Here is a 17,656-nt window from a genome sequence, read left to right on the forward strand (position 1 = left end):
GTTTGGTGGAGGAGGGATAATGGTCTGGGGTTTTTTAGGGTTTCGGCTAGGCCCTTTAGTTAATTCCAGCAAGGGGTAATCTTAATGCAACAGGGCACAATACATTTTAGACAATTGGGTGCTTCCAACTTTGTGGCAACAGTTTTGGGAAGGCCCTTGTCCTGTTCCTGCATGACTGTGCCCCTGCGCACAAAGCAAGGCTAAAGGCATGATTTGACAGGTTCAGTGTGGAAGAACTCAAGTGGCCAGCACAGAGCCCTGACCTCAACCCCATTGAACACCTTTGGGATGAATTGGAAAGCTGATTGCCAACTAGGCCTTCTCGCCCAACATCGGTGCCTCACCTCACAAATGCTCTTTTGGCTCATTGTGCACAAATTCCCACAGACACACTCCAAAATCTTGTGGAAAGCCTTCTCAGAAGAGTGGCGGCTGTTATAGCCACAAAGGGAGGGCCAACTCCATATTAATGCCCATGGTTTTGGAATGGGATGTCCAACAAGCTCATATAGGTGTGATGTCAGGTGTCCACATATGTTTGCCCATATAGTGTACCAACCACCCAGTAAAGAACTACATCATAAAATATAGATAATTATTTTTTTTTTTATGTACCTCCTGTAAATGAAACAAAACAAACCCAAAGAAATGCAACAGAAACGGAGGGAAGAACATACCTTTTGGAAGTATCCATCGGAAGAGATGACCTGAGCCCGTCCTCGAGTGTTTATCTCCAGGGTGTAGTGCAGGTGAGGTGTCAGTAGCTTAAGTTGCAGGCAGGGATAGGGAAAGAGAGGTGTACTGTGATGCATTGACAGAGAAAAATATATATTACAATATTTGCAATATGTGCATTTGCAAGCACATACTACGTTTAATGTATATTCAATTTCATAACTTGTATGAAGCTGAGTATACAGCATACTATAAAAAACAGCCAGTGTAGGTTGCAAGGTAGATGTGCAAACCAACAGTATGTTCACCAAAATTACAATTGCACAAATAAGAATAATTCTTTGTTTCGCAATAAGACCATCTTTCACTTAGGGTCTTCACACCAGTGTGAAAATAAATGGGAATTGGTCTGTGGATACATTTTGTATTCATTCCCACCCTTCCACAGTCTCACCTTATAGACCGGGTGCACAGCAGGTAGCTGGCGGAGTGTAGCCACACAGAAAACTTCTATCAACAGGTGGGTGCGCAGCAGGTGAGACAGCACCTGGAACACCTGGAACTCAGCATGACGAACCCCAATTTTGGCAAGCAACCAGGCCAAAGGCGGGTCGCTGGGAAGGAATATGGGTGTGTCCACACCTGGAGTCTGTCCCAACTTGGAGATGGTGGGGAAAGAGGGAATATCTTCAAGGTAATTGGTATTAACATGATTGTATAGGTCTATATGAATTATGTGTTGGTAGTGTGCTTTTTACATTGGGATAAGAGTCTGATGTCTACAGTGTACTCCGTGACATTCAGGTGTATCATAGTAGCTTTCAGCATATTACACCAGTGGTAATTCAGTCACTAGCTACGAAGTTTTGGACTGCTTTTACAGTTATTTTACTGACATTCAAAACTACATGGACTACCACTGGTGTATTTGCAAACCTACAAGATCACTTTGCTCTCAAAGTACAGGTTATCTAGTGGAAGAATTTCAAAGTGATTTCCATTGAGTGCCACTGAAAGACCTACCAACCTATATCAGTCGCAGTCTCAATACTTAAGTCAAACATACAAGTGCACCTTCCCAGTCAGACATATAATAGGTTATTGTCTAGATATAGCTGGGGAGAGCATGTTATAGGCACACACCAACTTGCGTGTTATAAAAATATAACACGCAAGTTGGTGTGTGCAGTGTGAACTTGGACATGCAAGTTTGAGCATGCAGTGTAGTCAGACTTGCAAGTGAGTGCACAGGGTTTGCTGGGACATATGGGACAAGTAGATGTAAGATGTTGGTACTGGATCTTTTTTCGTACCTGTATCGCCAGTGGAATGAGTCCGCGCTCAGGATGGTCATATAGCAGACAGAGGGGAGCAGTCACATGCTGTGTCTTGCCTTCTATCACATTGGGAGGTATACCATCCAAAATGGCATGATCCACTAGGTACACATTTCCTGCCTTCAGTACAGATAGAAGGGATTAAATCACAACCCTTTGTTTCTCATTTGCAGCTGATCAATAACAGATAAAGAGGATCCATCCCTTGCCTGGTTTTACATTTTCTGGACACTCCGTCACATGCAAATACATCCTGCTCCTTTTAATCCCTGAGATAACAAAATAAATAATGAGATTGAGGCACTCAGTCTGCAGAAATCCCAATGGTTGCTGGCATTGTAAACTGTAAACAACAACAGATTGTTTTTGAGCAATGAACAAGATGATTTGACCAGTGAGAGGGATTACGGTGTCAGCTAATTTGAATCCTGACTGAGGGCCTTTCTGTGTAGAGTCTCCCCATTTTTTCACAGAGAGAGTGGTCACTGTTGGAAATGTAGTGGAGGCAGAAACGTTGGGACCAGGCTTGACAGTGTAAGATACCATCTACCTTTATGTAAACTAAGAATTCAGTACATTTTAGAGGTACGAAAAAGTGAGCATTGCTTGGCTGAATAGCCTTTTCTCCTTATTATATATTATTTCTGGAAGGTACTCAGGTTAACTCCCACAGTCCAATTACATGCAGTAGGCTAATTGGAGACTGTAAATTGCCCATAGGTATGAATGCGTGAGTGAATAGTGTGTGGGTCCTGCAATGAATTGGCAACCTGTCCAGGGTGTCCAGTACTGCCACTTGCCCATTGAATGTTGGGATAGACTGCATTCACAAACAGCAAAGTACAAAAACAGCGACAAATGAACACTCAAGCTAATGCAGAATCTCACAGACAGGACAGACAACCTTTATCTCTTGGTCCAGGGAGGTGTGTTCCCCCAGAGCACTCTGCACCATGTCGGCTGTGACAGGAAAGTTTTCTGGCAGCACACTGCAGCGTTTGATTGAGCGTGGGTTTGGACCATTCAGGAACTGGTAGCAAAATAACCAGTCCTCTGTCCAATGGTTCATTACATACTCTTAACAGACAGAGAGAGAGAGAGGTGACGAGATGTGGGCATTGGGGACAAGAGTTGAGGTTCGTGTGACATTGAGATGAGATGGCTGGTATGTATTTGCAAAAATACATACTGCATGCAATAATTAGAAAACAGTATTACTCAGATAAACTAATTCCATTAATCCTAACACTAACAAAGTGAAAATGTGACACATAATACACATAACATGACACATAACATAAAATACTTTTGAGAAGAAATTCTGAGTTAACAGTACAGGGACTGATAATGACTCGGTCTTGACTCAAGGTGTGTCCCATCACTGGAAAAATGACTCTACCCAGGACAGCGATCTTGGTGTAGACAAGCAAAGCGGCATCAAGTGGATCGACCCTTCTCTACTCCCCCAGCAAAGTTAACAATAATGTAGGCTGCAGGGAAGGTCTTTTCTCATTTCTGGGTAACTTCATCGCGCTCACGCCCATATGCGATGAAAGCCCAACCCACAAAATGTGGTACTTTCCAGAAAGCAGAGATGGCAGAGAACTTTAATCCTCCCAGTTATGCAAGATATTAAGCCAAATTTCTGTCTCATTATCATCACGAAGGCTAGATTGCTTACAACGGATAACAGTTTGGTTTTGTAGTTCATATCCTACAGACAAATTTGACAATTTAAGACGGGAAGCAGGTTATTTTATTTGTTTGTACATTAAACCAATATGACTCTAAAAACGAATAAGCAGGCCAGCTACCAATATTTCAGTACCTGAGCAAGCTTGCATGCATTAATTAATTAATTTAACCCTTTAAACGCTGTCCCAAAATCATAGCCCCCGATTTCATAAACAATAAACAATATCTAGCCTCATTTGATTTTTTTGAATGTTTACAGTAAATGCTTAACAGTTACCTTTCATTTAAAAAGGATGAGTATATTAATAAACCAAAATATATACAAAATATACACTTCTCGTTTCTATATCTTCAATTAGCATAGGAATGGTGATGAATTTCTATAGCCATACTGTTGTTTAGGCTGTACCATTCTGGAGACTTCACTTGGACTTGCATTTGATGACTTGAACACATAAAATTTGTATTGTATCTGAGTGGATACGGATGCTTGTGGAGCCACAGTCACGCCACTGGACAGATGCCCTTTCAGATTTGATGATAATATCACCAAATAGATTTTTCTAAGCTATGCCTTGGAGGTTTTCCGAAAAAGCCATTTGGAGACTCATCGAATGATATCATGGGTCTATAAAATACCATATATTGTATACTAAAATTATCCTGGAAGAGGTTTCCTGAAATGATCCTGAAAAAATCACACTCACCCAAATGCAGAGGTGAGGTCCTCCACGCTTTTCGCAAAAGCAAAGGCATTGTAAAATAGTTTGTACAGATACAACCATGAGTTTTGACAGTTAAAGTGTTATAGAATATCAAGGATTGTAAAGAAAATCAGTATTTTCCTTAAAATACTGCAACCTAGCCTATATTGTATATTCTGATAATATATGTATGCGATTGTATTTATCAGTATATAGCAATATTTATAATATCCAGGCTATTTCTTTCTTGGCTGTGGAAAATATTTGTTTTAAAGACTTTTGTTCTTGACATTCTCAGGAATATCTATCTAACTAAGTATCCTGTTTTGTGGAACAGGCCCTGGTCTAGGTCTTACTCTAACTCAGACTCAGATGAGGTGGTATTGACTGCAACACTGGATCACTTGTATGGTATCCAGACTGGCAGCCTGATTCAGCAGCTGACAACTTTTAATTTTGAAACTGAAATGTATGCTGAAATGTATGTAGAGACATCCATTTGATTGCCCAAGGTATTGCCTTCGTAATTATGTTCATTTGTATTTGTAACACTGGTATTCTTGAAAAATATGCAGTTTCCTTTTGAATCATTATACTGGGGGTGGTAATCACCTTCAATCCAAAATACCATCATCAATTTACCAGAAATTGGACTTCTCATTGTCCAAAAGGTACACTTGAAGTCATCAAGATCATTCCAAGGCTCTCCACATTTTATGATTAGTTTCTTCAGAACCAGCTCACCCAGCCTGGGAGAGAAAAGAACAAAGGAAAAGCATGATGATTTGTTAAGAAAGAAATGATTAATTTCAGGAAAAAATTTGAGTGAAATAATGGGTTACATTTTAAGATTTTAGCAAAAGAAAAATGTGATTTCAACACTCTACTATAGCCATACATCTGGAAGGCACTGTATGTTTGTTACTCCATACCCTCTCCCAGTTACTGACTCTACAGTAGTGCCGTGTCCTATACAAATCAGATTAATAAAGGCAGTGATCAGCATTTAATCTCGCAGTCAAATCTTTGTCTCCTTGAACAGTTGAGCATGTGGATGTAGAAAATGCATTGACCACTTTATTACGTAGACCAGTACACCAGCTTGTTAATACAAATATTTAATCAGCCAATCATGTGGCAGCAACTAAATGCATAAATGCATGCAGACATGGTCAAGAGATTCAGCTGTTTTTCAGACCAAATATCAGAATAGGGAAGAAATGTGATTTAAATTACTTTGACCATGGAATTATTGTTGGTGCTAAACAGGGTCATTTCAGTATCTCAGAAATTGCAGATCTCCTGGGATTTTGAGATCTTGAGTTTGCAGAGAATTGTGCGTAAAAACAAAAAAATGTCCAGTAAGCATCAGTTCAAGGTTAATGAAAGAGGTCAGAGGAGAAGGGCCAGACTAGACGAATTTGACAGGAAGATGACAGTAACGCAAATAATCACGCATTACAACAGTGGTATGCGGAAGAGCATCTCTGAACAAACAACGTGTCACTCTAAGTGGATACGCTACAACAATAGAAGTCTAAATAGTAAGTCTAATAAATACCTAATAAAGTGCTCACTGAGTGTATTTTGCCATAGAAAAATGTATATCTTACAGCCCTGTTTTGCAGTGATTCAAGAGAAGGGAAGTGCACAGAAATGACTCACGCATAATGCAGTGCAGCTTGATAGTCACTTATTTTCTCATTGTCAAAACGCACATCCTGTGGCAGCTCTTTCTCTGATTCAACATCAAGACATCTGGGCATATCCGGGGCAAATGGCTTCCACCTGCAGGGATAATAATTCCAGGTGAAAAGTGTACTCAGAGAAATAAAAGGCACACATTATACAAAAATGTGTATTTGCATGAACCAGCAGACCAGGGAGTGACATGCCCCTTGAAGCTTGTGATCTCCAGTGGTTACCAGCATCAGGTGCCATTGAAAACTACATTTGTCCTGGTGAAATTGTACTATTTTTGATAGTACTTCTAAATTTTACTATTCACACTGAACCCTCAATGGACCAATTTAGCTGATTTTCTGAGCTGCATAGAAATTTTTTTTTTTTCATTCCTATTAATTCCTTCATATTTAGGTACTCCGTGTGCATGCTCTGGTGCCAAATAAAGCCCCATAGTCAAACATGGCAGCTTCCATGAATTGGCTTCATGCACCATTGAGCAGCTCCTATGATAATCCATGGAACTGGTAAGCGGAAACGGTGGAACTGGAGGTTCTTATATGCAGTGTCAATGGCATCTCAATGGTATGGACATTCAAAGAAATGCACAGGACCTACAGTACAAAAAAACATAATATCCTGTAAACATTTAACTCCAAACAGCAATTTAGTGAGCCTCACTGACCGGTATATTTTCTGTCTTTCTCGGAGCTCAGTCTCTCGGTGTGCCAATATCAGTGGTAAGGAATCATCACTGAGCTTCTTAGCTGCAGAGACAGGAAGACATAATTTGGAAAATATGATAATAAAACACAACTGCATTTATCATGACCACCTGCCCCTTGTTCTATTTTGCTCATCACAACCACTCGATCTGTCAGTTGTCTTTTAGTCTCAGCATCCAGATCTTTGAGCCCTGTCTTGGACCTGTGTCCAAAAACTTTCCAGTGACCTTTTCCCCAAGTTTGCTCATTTGACGTGTCCTCATTCTGACCTGTGCCCTCTCGCAGCTCGATGATCATGTCTCCAATAAGCCAGCGGTAACAAGGGAAGGTCAGTACGCTGCTGCCTCCTGGAGGCTTCACAGTTACATAGCGGCAGAAGAAGTTGTCCTCCACCCAGTAGTTTTGCTTTTCTAGCCTTACTAGAAGCAACTGGCCAAGGGAGGCATCACTGCAGACAATGTACTCATCTATCTGGGAGAGAAAAGAAAAACATAATAATAATAATAATAATCATAAATAGGCAAATCATAAAAGAATACTGAGACACACAGACAGCTGCAAACAGACAGTGTATATACATACATCCCCTTGAGAGAGATCCAGTCCAAAATTGTCCAACACAGTCTTCTCACTCTCCCCATTTTCTCCCACCAGGGTCACATACACAGAGTTTCTGGTTCCTGAATACATAGATGTTCCAACTGCCACAGTCACCTTGTACTCCATCTGCACACAGTGAAGTGAACACATACTGCCATATTAACGTATCATTTACATTGCTAATGGAATACTGTGATACAAGAAAATCAGTGAATGATAAAAAATAAAAAATAAAAATGTCAGGGCTCGGGACAGAGGAACCAAGAGCAGACTCAGGGGTAACGTGAAAAAGTCAGGTTTTATTAATGGGGCAGATAGAAAACACAATCCAAAAATAGGCTATGGTCGAGATCCAGGCATATGGGTACATACGGGGCAGGCAGAGCGTAATCATGAAACAGGCAGAGTTCAAAAACCAAGGAGACAGACCAAACCAGCGACGGTACAAAAACAAAATCCAAACAGAGTCCAAAAACCAGGCAGAGATCAAAACCAGAAAAATCCAAAAAAAGAGTAAACCAGACAGAATCATAGGGGTGAAGGCACGAGGTAGAGGAGGCAAAAACTGGGGACAGGCAAGATCCGGGGACAGGCTCAGAATACAGGATATGACAAACTAGCAACAAGAACTGGAAAAGACAGGCTTAAATAGAACTGTCTGTTTATGAATTACAATAGAGACAGGAAGGAAGTACATATATGGTGTGGGAGGTGGAGACACTAAATGGGACACAGGTGAAATGAATGAAGTGAGAGGACTCGGAACTGTACTGTCCTCTCAGGTCCTCTTCGCACTTATACTTGTTTTTGATTTGCACTTCATTGTACGTCGCTCTGGATAGGAGTGTCTGCTAAATGCCATGATACGCAGGTTTCAGCCCGTATCTCTGCTTGCCTGAGGGACATCCAGAGCTGGATGGACAACCACCATCTAAAGCTCAACCCAGGTAAAACTGAAATGATATTCATCCCTGCTAATACCTCTCCCCATCTGGATCTCTCCATTTCCCTCGGGGATACCACACTCACGCCGTCACCCAGTGCAAGGAACCTCGGCGTGGTGATGGACAGCAGACTGTCCCTTTCCGAGAACATTGCGGCGGTGACCCGGTCTTGCAGGTTCTTCCTATACAACATACGGAGAATCCGCCCCTTTCTCACCCCCTACTCGACCCAGCTCCTGGTCCAAGCGATGGTTCTGTCCCGCCTGGACTACTGCAATTCCCTCTTGGCTGGCCTCCCAGCGTCTGCCATCAGACCCCTCCAACTCATCCAGAATGCAGCAGCTCGTCTGGTCTTCAACCTTCCCAAATACTCACACGTCACCCCCCTGCTTACTTCCCTCCACTGGCTGCCTGTCATGGCTCGCATCAAATTCAAAACATTGGTGCTAGCCTTCCAAGCAGTTAAAGGGTCTTCCCCAGCTTATCTGCAAAAAATCATCAGACCCTACACCCCTGCCAGACCTCTTCGTTCAGCCTCCACAGGCCGCTTGGCACCTCCCCCTCTCAGAACCTCCACCTCACGCTCACGACTACTGTCTGTTCTGGCTCCACGGTGGTGGAACGAACTCCCCGTTGAGGTCAGAACTATAGAATCCCTCCCCACCTTCAAGCACAAGCTGAAGACACACCTCTTCAAACAGCACCTCTCCCCATCCCTCCCTACCTCCCTGTGAACCTTAATTGTTGTCTCTGTGACTTGTGTATCAGTATTTTAGTTGGCTAGGTAAGCAGTGTTTGGATAGTTAACTTTGGTGACTTTTGCTCTGTTTGTTTGTTTGTTCAAAAAAAAAAAAAAAAATGGCCCTTGTCCTTATCTTTCTTGTACAGGTAGCAGTTGAAATTGTACTTACCTCTAGGGTCTTTCAGCGAACTTATCCCTGGTTATGGGTATGCACTTTGTTGTACGTCGCTCTGGATAAGAGCGTCTGCCAAATGCCAATAATGTAATGTAATGTAATGTAATGTAATGTAATGTAATGAGAGAACTGATAGACTACGGTGGTCACAGAGGGACACAAGATGCTAAAATGCTAAAGACATACAGAAAAACACTGAACCTGACACAAATAACACAAGCATTTTCATTTAAGCACAATAAACACTCATACATACTAATATTTCTAGTATCTAAATAAATAAATAAAATGGCACTGCCGCCTCACAGCAAGGAGGTCCTGGGTTCAAATCCTGGTCGGCCGGGGCCTCTCTGTGTGGAGTTTGCATGTTCTCCCCGTGTTTGCACGGGTTTCCTCCGGGTACTCCGGCTTCTTCCCACAGTCCAAAGACATGCAGGTTAGGCTGATTGGAGAGTCTGAATAGCCTGTGGGTATGAGTGTGTGCGCGATGGACTAGCGACCTGTCCAGGGTGTATTCCTGCCTTTCGCCCAATGTATGCTGGGATAGGCTCCAGCCCCCCTGTGACCCTCTTCAGGATAAGCGGGTTAAGATAATGGATGGATGGATATATGGCAATGAGAAATGCAATCATGAAATAAAGGTGTGTAAACGGCAGCTAAATAATTCCACTGGATGTTACCTGTGGTTAGTTGCCTTCTTCACCCTGCCTGTGAAGGACACTCAATGGGATAGTGCAAGGTACTTGGTTCACTGAAACTATTTTTAAGGTGTTAAATCTGCAGTACAGTACTTCATTTAATTAATCATTATCCCCACCAGATGGCACACAATACTGGTTCCAACTTTAACTTGCAGTTGTACTTACAAGCATGTGTATCAAAGTTTTCATACATTTCTGTGTTACTTTTTCTGAATTTCAGTAATAAAAGTTGTCTCTGAAGTGTTTCCATTGATAAGGAATCAGAAGAGAGACAAAAACTATTGGTTTCTTCCCAGATGTCATTTTTAATGTAGTGTAGAAATACTAACCAGGGAGGTCAACTGAGACATGAATTATCTTTTGTAGTGATAACCTGGGGTAGTTAGTAGGAATGAGTTGTAATCAAATATCAGGAATCATTAGGTGGCCAAATATAGAAAGACAGTATTTATGTAATTTGTCCAGAACTCCAGGTACCCCTATGCCTTTTAGAAAAAAGGATCTTTTTATTTTTTCAGCCTGTCATTTTCAATCACTATGGTCACAGGATATACCGTTTGAAAGTGTTAAAACCCATGGTTCTATCTGTATAACCAATTAACATGACATTGCTTTAGCGGCAACAGTTAATCTGAGTAACAACACTGTAGCATTTTCAATACGCATGCTGAGTCTGTTGCGCTTCAGCAAAAACAGTTGCAAAAAAGGTTGACATTTTACAACACAAAAATATATCATATATATGTCTTCTAAATAGACTTCCTTTGGAAGAGTTCGAAGGAATCTTTCTGAGGAAAGCACCACAGTGATGTGACCCCATTTTATATAGGTGAGCATGCAAATACATGCTCTGACTTGCGGTAGAACCTATGCACTTGTAAGCCGCTTTGGATTAAAAGCGTCTGCCAAATGACAAAAATGTAAATGCTCAAAATATTGTATTTTTCATTATGCTTATAAACAAGGAGTCAGCTTTTGAATAATAAATAACATGGGAAATTATGGAATGTGTTTTTTCAAGTGTTGTATAGTGTAGTAAGCTAAATGTAGCATTTTACACCTCATAAGACCCATAATATTATTTAGTGTCCAAATTTGTATATATTTGAGATACATTTAAGATATAGATTCGAAAAAACAATGCAGAATGTTCATTTTTGGTGAGGTAAGCATTCTCCTTAAATATGAAAGAGGATTTGTCCAGTGTCATGACTTGACCCCATTGTGTTTCTAAGTGCAGCAGCCACAGCTATAATAATCTTTATCAAGTCAAAAACGGAAAGTCTTTTCAGTCAGAAAACAATCTTCCACTTTTAGTGTGTTTGAGCTTCTGTAATTTTGTTTCAGTAATATTTGGAGTATTTCTAACTTATGGAAAACAAACCACAAAGGGTTCCATTTCAGAGGAGAGGATTAGCCCTGTAGTCAAAAGGGTTAAAGAATAGTAACCATTTTATTTTGGGTATGTTATTTTTAAGCTTGTGTCAAGAAAACTGGCTATACTTAAGGGGTTAATGACCCCATTAAACAGCCTTTGTTTAATGTCTCATCTGCAGAATTTGTCTATGCAAACATATGATGCCCCTGGGAAGAATATGGTTAACATAAACAAAATTTGTACAAATTATGTTCTGTTCAAATGCATCGTGCTCATCAGTAAAAGTAGTTCTCATGATATTTTTTATATTTGGTTGTTTTGGTTGGACTGTTGAGTATAGAACGCTTTTTGATAGGCATGCAGAATGAGAGCCTACATGATGCTGACATTTCTGTGTCATACCCAGTAATAAATTGCCTTATAGCCTTTTTCTCTGTGCTCACACTGTCGTTAGTGCTCATGATTATAATGACTTAATGTGGTATTCAGAAATATGAAAATACGTTGCTGTAACTTTTCCTAAACATTTTCTTAAACAGAAAACAAAAAACATTTAGATGTAAAGCAAAGAAATTAAATAAACATAAAGGACATTTATTCAAAGCTCATGGGTTTTGGAGCTAAGTATGTCCAAATTCCTTAAAGTAAATACCTGGAAACTTATGTATACTACATAAATAACAAACTCAATAGGTGACTAAAAGTGAATACAATCACATGCAAAAAAATATGAATTTGCATATGAACTGTGTCAGCAAATCTTTTCAGACAGATGCTTTCTCCCTCTTTATCTTGATCAAACATTTTTTCCAAAAAATGGTGTTAGTTTACTGCTATATACAGTCCCCTCAAAAAGTATTGGAACAGCAAAAAAGTATTGGAAAAGCTAGGTGAATTCCTTTGTTTTTGCTATACACTGAAGACAATTGAGCTCCTGAATACCAATTCCTGGTTTTTGAGATTTGTTAGACAACTTTGAACATATCACCTGTGGTATCAGACCACCCAATTTTTAGGTGAGAAAAAGTATTGGAACATGTGACTGTGCATCTTGCTGTGCAGATGTGTTCGATTGATTGGTTAAACAATACACAAATCTACTCTTAGTTTTAGCCTTGGGTTTTGCCTGTGAAGACAGCATTTGTGTTAGAAAAAAACAACCAGAAGACCAGATAGCTATCTATGGGAGAAAAGGAAACCATTTTTAAGCTTTGAAAAGAGGGAAAATGCATTGCAAACGCATTGGGGACTGCTTGTACAACAATGCGGAATGTCCTGAAAAATAAAGAAACTGCTGCCGTACTGAGCAACAGGCATCGAACAGGTTGGCAAGGGACAGCAGTTGATGACATAAACATTGTGAGAGCTGTGAAGAAAAATCCCAAAACATCAGTCAGTGACATCACAAACAATCTCCAGAGGGCAGGAGTTAAGATATGTCAATAAACCGTTCAAAGAAGTCTTAGAGAGCAGCAATATAGAGGCTACACCACAAGATGCAAACTACTCATCAGTAGTAAGAATTGGAAGGGGAGATAACAATATGTAAAGAAGTACAGAGATGAGCCACAAAAGTTTATGGACTGATGAGACCAAGATTAGCCTCTATGAAAGTGATGGGAAGGCCAATGTGTGGAGAAAGAAGGGATCTGCTCATGATCCAAACATATGAACTCATCTTTGAAGCACGGTGGTGGAGTGTCATCGCTTGGGCTTGCATGGCTGCTAATCTTTATTGATGATGTAACTCATGATGGTAGCAGCAGGATGAATTCAGAAGCCTACAAAAACAGAAATGCGTCCAAACTAATTGGGAGGAACTTCATCATGCAGCAGACAATGACCACACTACCAACAGAAAAAGTGGAAGGTCAATCACCAGACATTAATCCAACTGAACATGTATTTTGCCTCCTGAAAAAGAGATCGAAGGGAAAACCCCCGCAAAACAAATAACAACTGAAAGAGGCTGCAGTAAAAGCCTGGAAAGCATCACAAAAGAAGAATGCAACAGTTTGGTGTGTCAATGGATCGCAGGCTTCATGCAGTTATTGCAAGCAAGGGATATGCAACCAAATATTAAGTGTTATTTACATTCATTTACTTAAATACTCTCTGTTCCAATACTTTTGCTTACCTAAAAATTGGGTGGTCTAATAGCTAAGGTGCTATGTTATAAGTAGTTTAACACATCTAGGTGTAGTTCTGAACTGTTGTCTTGTGTTTATCTTTTTATCTCAACCCCAAATGTATTCCATGTATTGCAAAACCAAAGGTATTGGCCTTTGTATATATCAGTGGAGGCTCCTCCATAGAGGTGGAGGAGGCCTGGCCTCCCCAATAATTTGAGAGAAGAGAGAGATTAAAAAAAAACAATAAATATATTTATTTTATTTATTTATTTTAACAAAAAACATATTTTTTATTTTTTATATTCATATTATTTTAGTTTTGTTCATAAATCTAAATTTTCCCATGGCTAAAACCCAATATTGCAATTGTAAAGCAACAGGCCAGATTTCCCTATCAGTTTGTATTAAGGGAGGCCAGGCCTCCCCTAGGAAATTAGCTTTTCATAGAAGTCAATGTAATGCATTTTTTTTCATGCCAATATGTGATTGGCCAGATCACTGAAAATGGGTTGGCAACGGAGGCCTGGCCTCACCATGCATTGTGTCCAGGGCTGAAAGATTGACATTTTGTTCGTCCAATCACATGCTACTGGTTCATTTGGAATCAACTATCCTTTCCTTTCCTATTCAACACAGAAGCCATTTTGAGAATTCGCTAGTCACTTCAGTCAAACAAACACTCGCCATAGTGGCTACGAGTGTCCTATCAACTTGTGCTTTTCAGGAAATTTAGAGAACACCCCTGGCTATCATCCCTGGAGTTTATAGCTCATTTGGCCAAACACTTTAGCTTAAAACTACCTCGGAAGTCGGCGAGATTCTAGCGCAATTTGAGATCTTGGGCTGGAGATATGCAGATTCCAGATACTAGGGAGTGAGAATGACATTCAATAGGTCATGTTAGACACCATTTGGGATTTATTGAACAGTTTTATTTTTAATGTAGTCCATTTCGTTTTATTACAAGTCAATTTAATAATCTTCCATATCAAATTACCGAATTGTTGCTCTGTGAGGAAATTCACTCTAAATACGAATAGAGTGCTGCCCTCTAGTGGATAACGTTAACGTTAGATAAAGCCAACTGGAACCATATTTTTACATATTTTATATTAAATATATTGAATAAAACTACATATGATAAAGAAAGTGTTATCTTATCTTTTTTATATGCTAAACTTGATTAAATTGGTGATTACATGTTGAAGCTGTAGAAGAATGAAAAATGTAAGCTAAACAAAATAGTTTTTAACTACATAATTAAAATTCCTGCCTTTTACACATGTTCACTTGGCATTTATATTACATCCAAATGTCATTTCTCAGCTTAATTATCAGGCAGGCTCATAGACTTACAGCAATGTCATTTCTTCAGGAAGGCACAAGGCTAAGCTCTGCACAATGAATTTCATCAGCCAGAACTTTCTGACTGTAGCTTACACTCCAAATAGTATGCATGGAACATTCCATCGCGAGTGAAGTGAGCAAGCGGAAAAAAATGGCCTCCTCAATTCTGGAAGTCACCAGCCTCCACTGGTATATATATATATATATATATATATATATATATATATATATATATATATATATATATATTGTATATATACTATAATTGTATATGTGCACATTGATACAGCTTACCTTGTAGCTTGAAAAGGACACTCAGTCAAGAAAATTGCCAAATGAAGAAATGGAACTGTTCTTTCAACCTCTGCTTTCAGCCCTGTAATTCCCCTGCCTCTTAACAGACCAGTACCAGCAGCTTGTTCTAGTCAACCTAACTGTATTCATGGGGGACGGGTTAGAGTGACACTACAGCTGTCAACTGGATCATAAGTAAACAAATGATAACCGGCCAATTCAATCATCGAGTCAAATAAACTGATGAATAAAAGGGAAATATTTGAAGATATATACATGTCTTACAGGTATAACAGGTAGCTGCCTAAGGCGGCAAGAGTGGAGGCACCCACGTATGCACACTTCCTGATAGTATTGTATCGAGTGCAAAAAGGGTCACAATTCAACTAGCTGTGTGCTTGACCCAAAAGTCACCTTTCAGAGAGGCATATTTTGACACTAAATGCTGTTTTGGATGTCATTTTATGTCCACTTTGACCGCTGTCCAGAGTGGAATCTAAAATGACCAAACACTTTGGAGATCTCTCACCACATGCTTCAGGACATTCAGCCTTTTCTCCGCCAGCATTATTGATATTCATGAGGATATCATGGAAATGCTTTCGATGAGATGATGAGTTTTCCTCCAGTAACATGGCACGAAGAAACTTTCTGTTGACTCGGGCAATGTACAGGAGGATACACTTCAGCCTGTGTTAATAAGTGAAGCTCATAAGTACGAAAACCTCATTTGTCCAGCTGAAAGAGTACACTAGCTTGTGAATTTTAGTAGGCTATAGGCTTCATTTAACCCTTTTATATGCATACAATTCCCTCCATAAAGTTTGGGACAAAGAACCATCATTTATTTATTTGCCTCTGTACTCTTCAATTTCAGATTAGCAATACAAAAAATGTTCAGATTTTAATAAAGGGCATTTTTATTTATTTTGGTTGCACCATATAGAAATTGCAGCAGAATATACAAATGTGTAGCTAATCAACCCACCACAATGGAAAAACATGTATCATAATCAAAACAGTGCAAGTGTGACAAACATCTAATTGGGAGGGCAAAAGTTTGATACACCCAAACCAGAAGGGTAGAGCTGCAGATTGAAACTAGTTGTAGAGATTGGAACTGGTGCTACGTTTCTCAAAACCAGAGTGTCGATAAGAGTCGTCTCTGCTGTCGAGATTAGCGGGTCCCATGTCATTCAAATATTTGTTCCTACTGATTATGGTGGGAGAGGCTGCTTGCTGGCAGCATTGTGCAATTCAAGCATCATCATCCACTGATCCAAACTGTCATCTTTGCCCTCTTCTTTGTCATCGTGCCCTCAGGGGTCCCCATAGCAGTCAGCTTGCCAGGGGACGGGATGGCTGATCTGATCTTTACATCAATCACACAAAACAGATATAATAGTTGCACACTTGCCGAGGACAGAAGTGCACATTGATCCAATGGATGTTGAGAGAGGCCATAAAGAAGCGAAAGATCGTGCTTTAAGAATTGTAGAGATTGGTTGCATCTTGGGGTCACCAAGACTCAAAAAAACATAAAATGCCACCTCCATTCCAACAAACTCTTTGGAAGGGTGGGACAAAGAAAGCCCTTACTGAGCACCATAAACAATACCAAGCATCTGGAGATTGCTGATGCTTGACATCTGGATAAAATGTCATTGGATTTATGACTGGAAGAGAGTGCTATGGTCAGATGAACCTTGTGGCCATCACACCATAGCCAAAACACAACATCAACATGTTTGCTAGCAAAAGAGGAATGCATACATGGGGGGTACATATGGAGGTGGACTGAGCACCATAAACAATACCAAGCATCTGGAGATTGCTGATGCTTGACATCTGGATAAAATGTCATTGGATTTATGACTGGAAGAGAGTGCTATGGTCAGATGAACCTTTTGGCCATCACACCATAGCCAAAACACAACATCAACATGTTTGCTAGCAAAAGAGGAATGCATACATGGGGGGTACATATGGAGGTGGATCATTGATGTTTTTGGGATGTTTGGCTGCCAGTGGTCCAGAGGCACTATCTATGATCAATGCCATAATGAATTCAACAAAGTATCAAAGTATTGTTTGAATGACAATTTGATTGTCTCCACTAGGAAACTGAGACTTGGTCATAGGTAGATTGTCCAGCAGGACAATTACTCCAAACATACATGAATTAGCATACAGGGCAGCCAATAGTGTAGTGGTTAAGGCACATTCAATCCCTGATGGAGACACGATAAGATCTGTGTGGCTGTTGGGCCCTTGAGCCAGGCTCTTTACCCGACATTGCTCCAGGCGGATTGTCCCCTGCTTAGTCAAATCAACTGGAATTCACTTTGGATAAAAGTATCAGATAAATAGCATGTAATGTAATGTGATTAAACTCCAAACAGAAATGATTCAGTTAAAACAATATACATATTCCTCAAAGGCCATTTCAGTCTCAGACTAAATCCCATCAAAAACCTGTCTGAACTGAAGAGCCCACCTCCAAAAGTGTGAAGCCAAGGTTATG

Source organism: Conger conger, chromosome 3 (genome assembly GCF_963514075.1).
Source record: "Conger conger chromosome 3, fConCon1.1, whole genome shotgun sequence".
Lineage (NCBI taxonomy): Eukaryota > Metazoa > Chordata > Actinopteri > Anguilliformes > Congridae > Conger > Conger conger.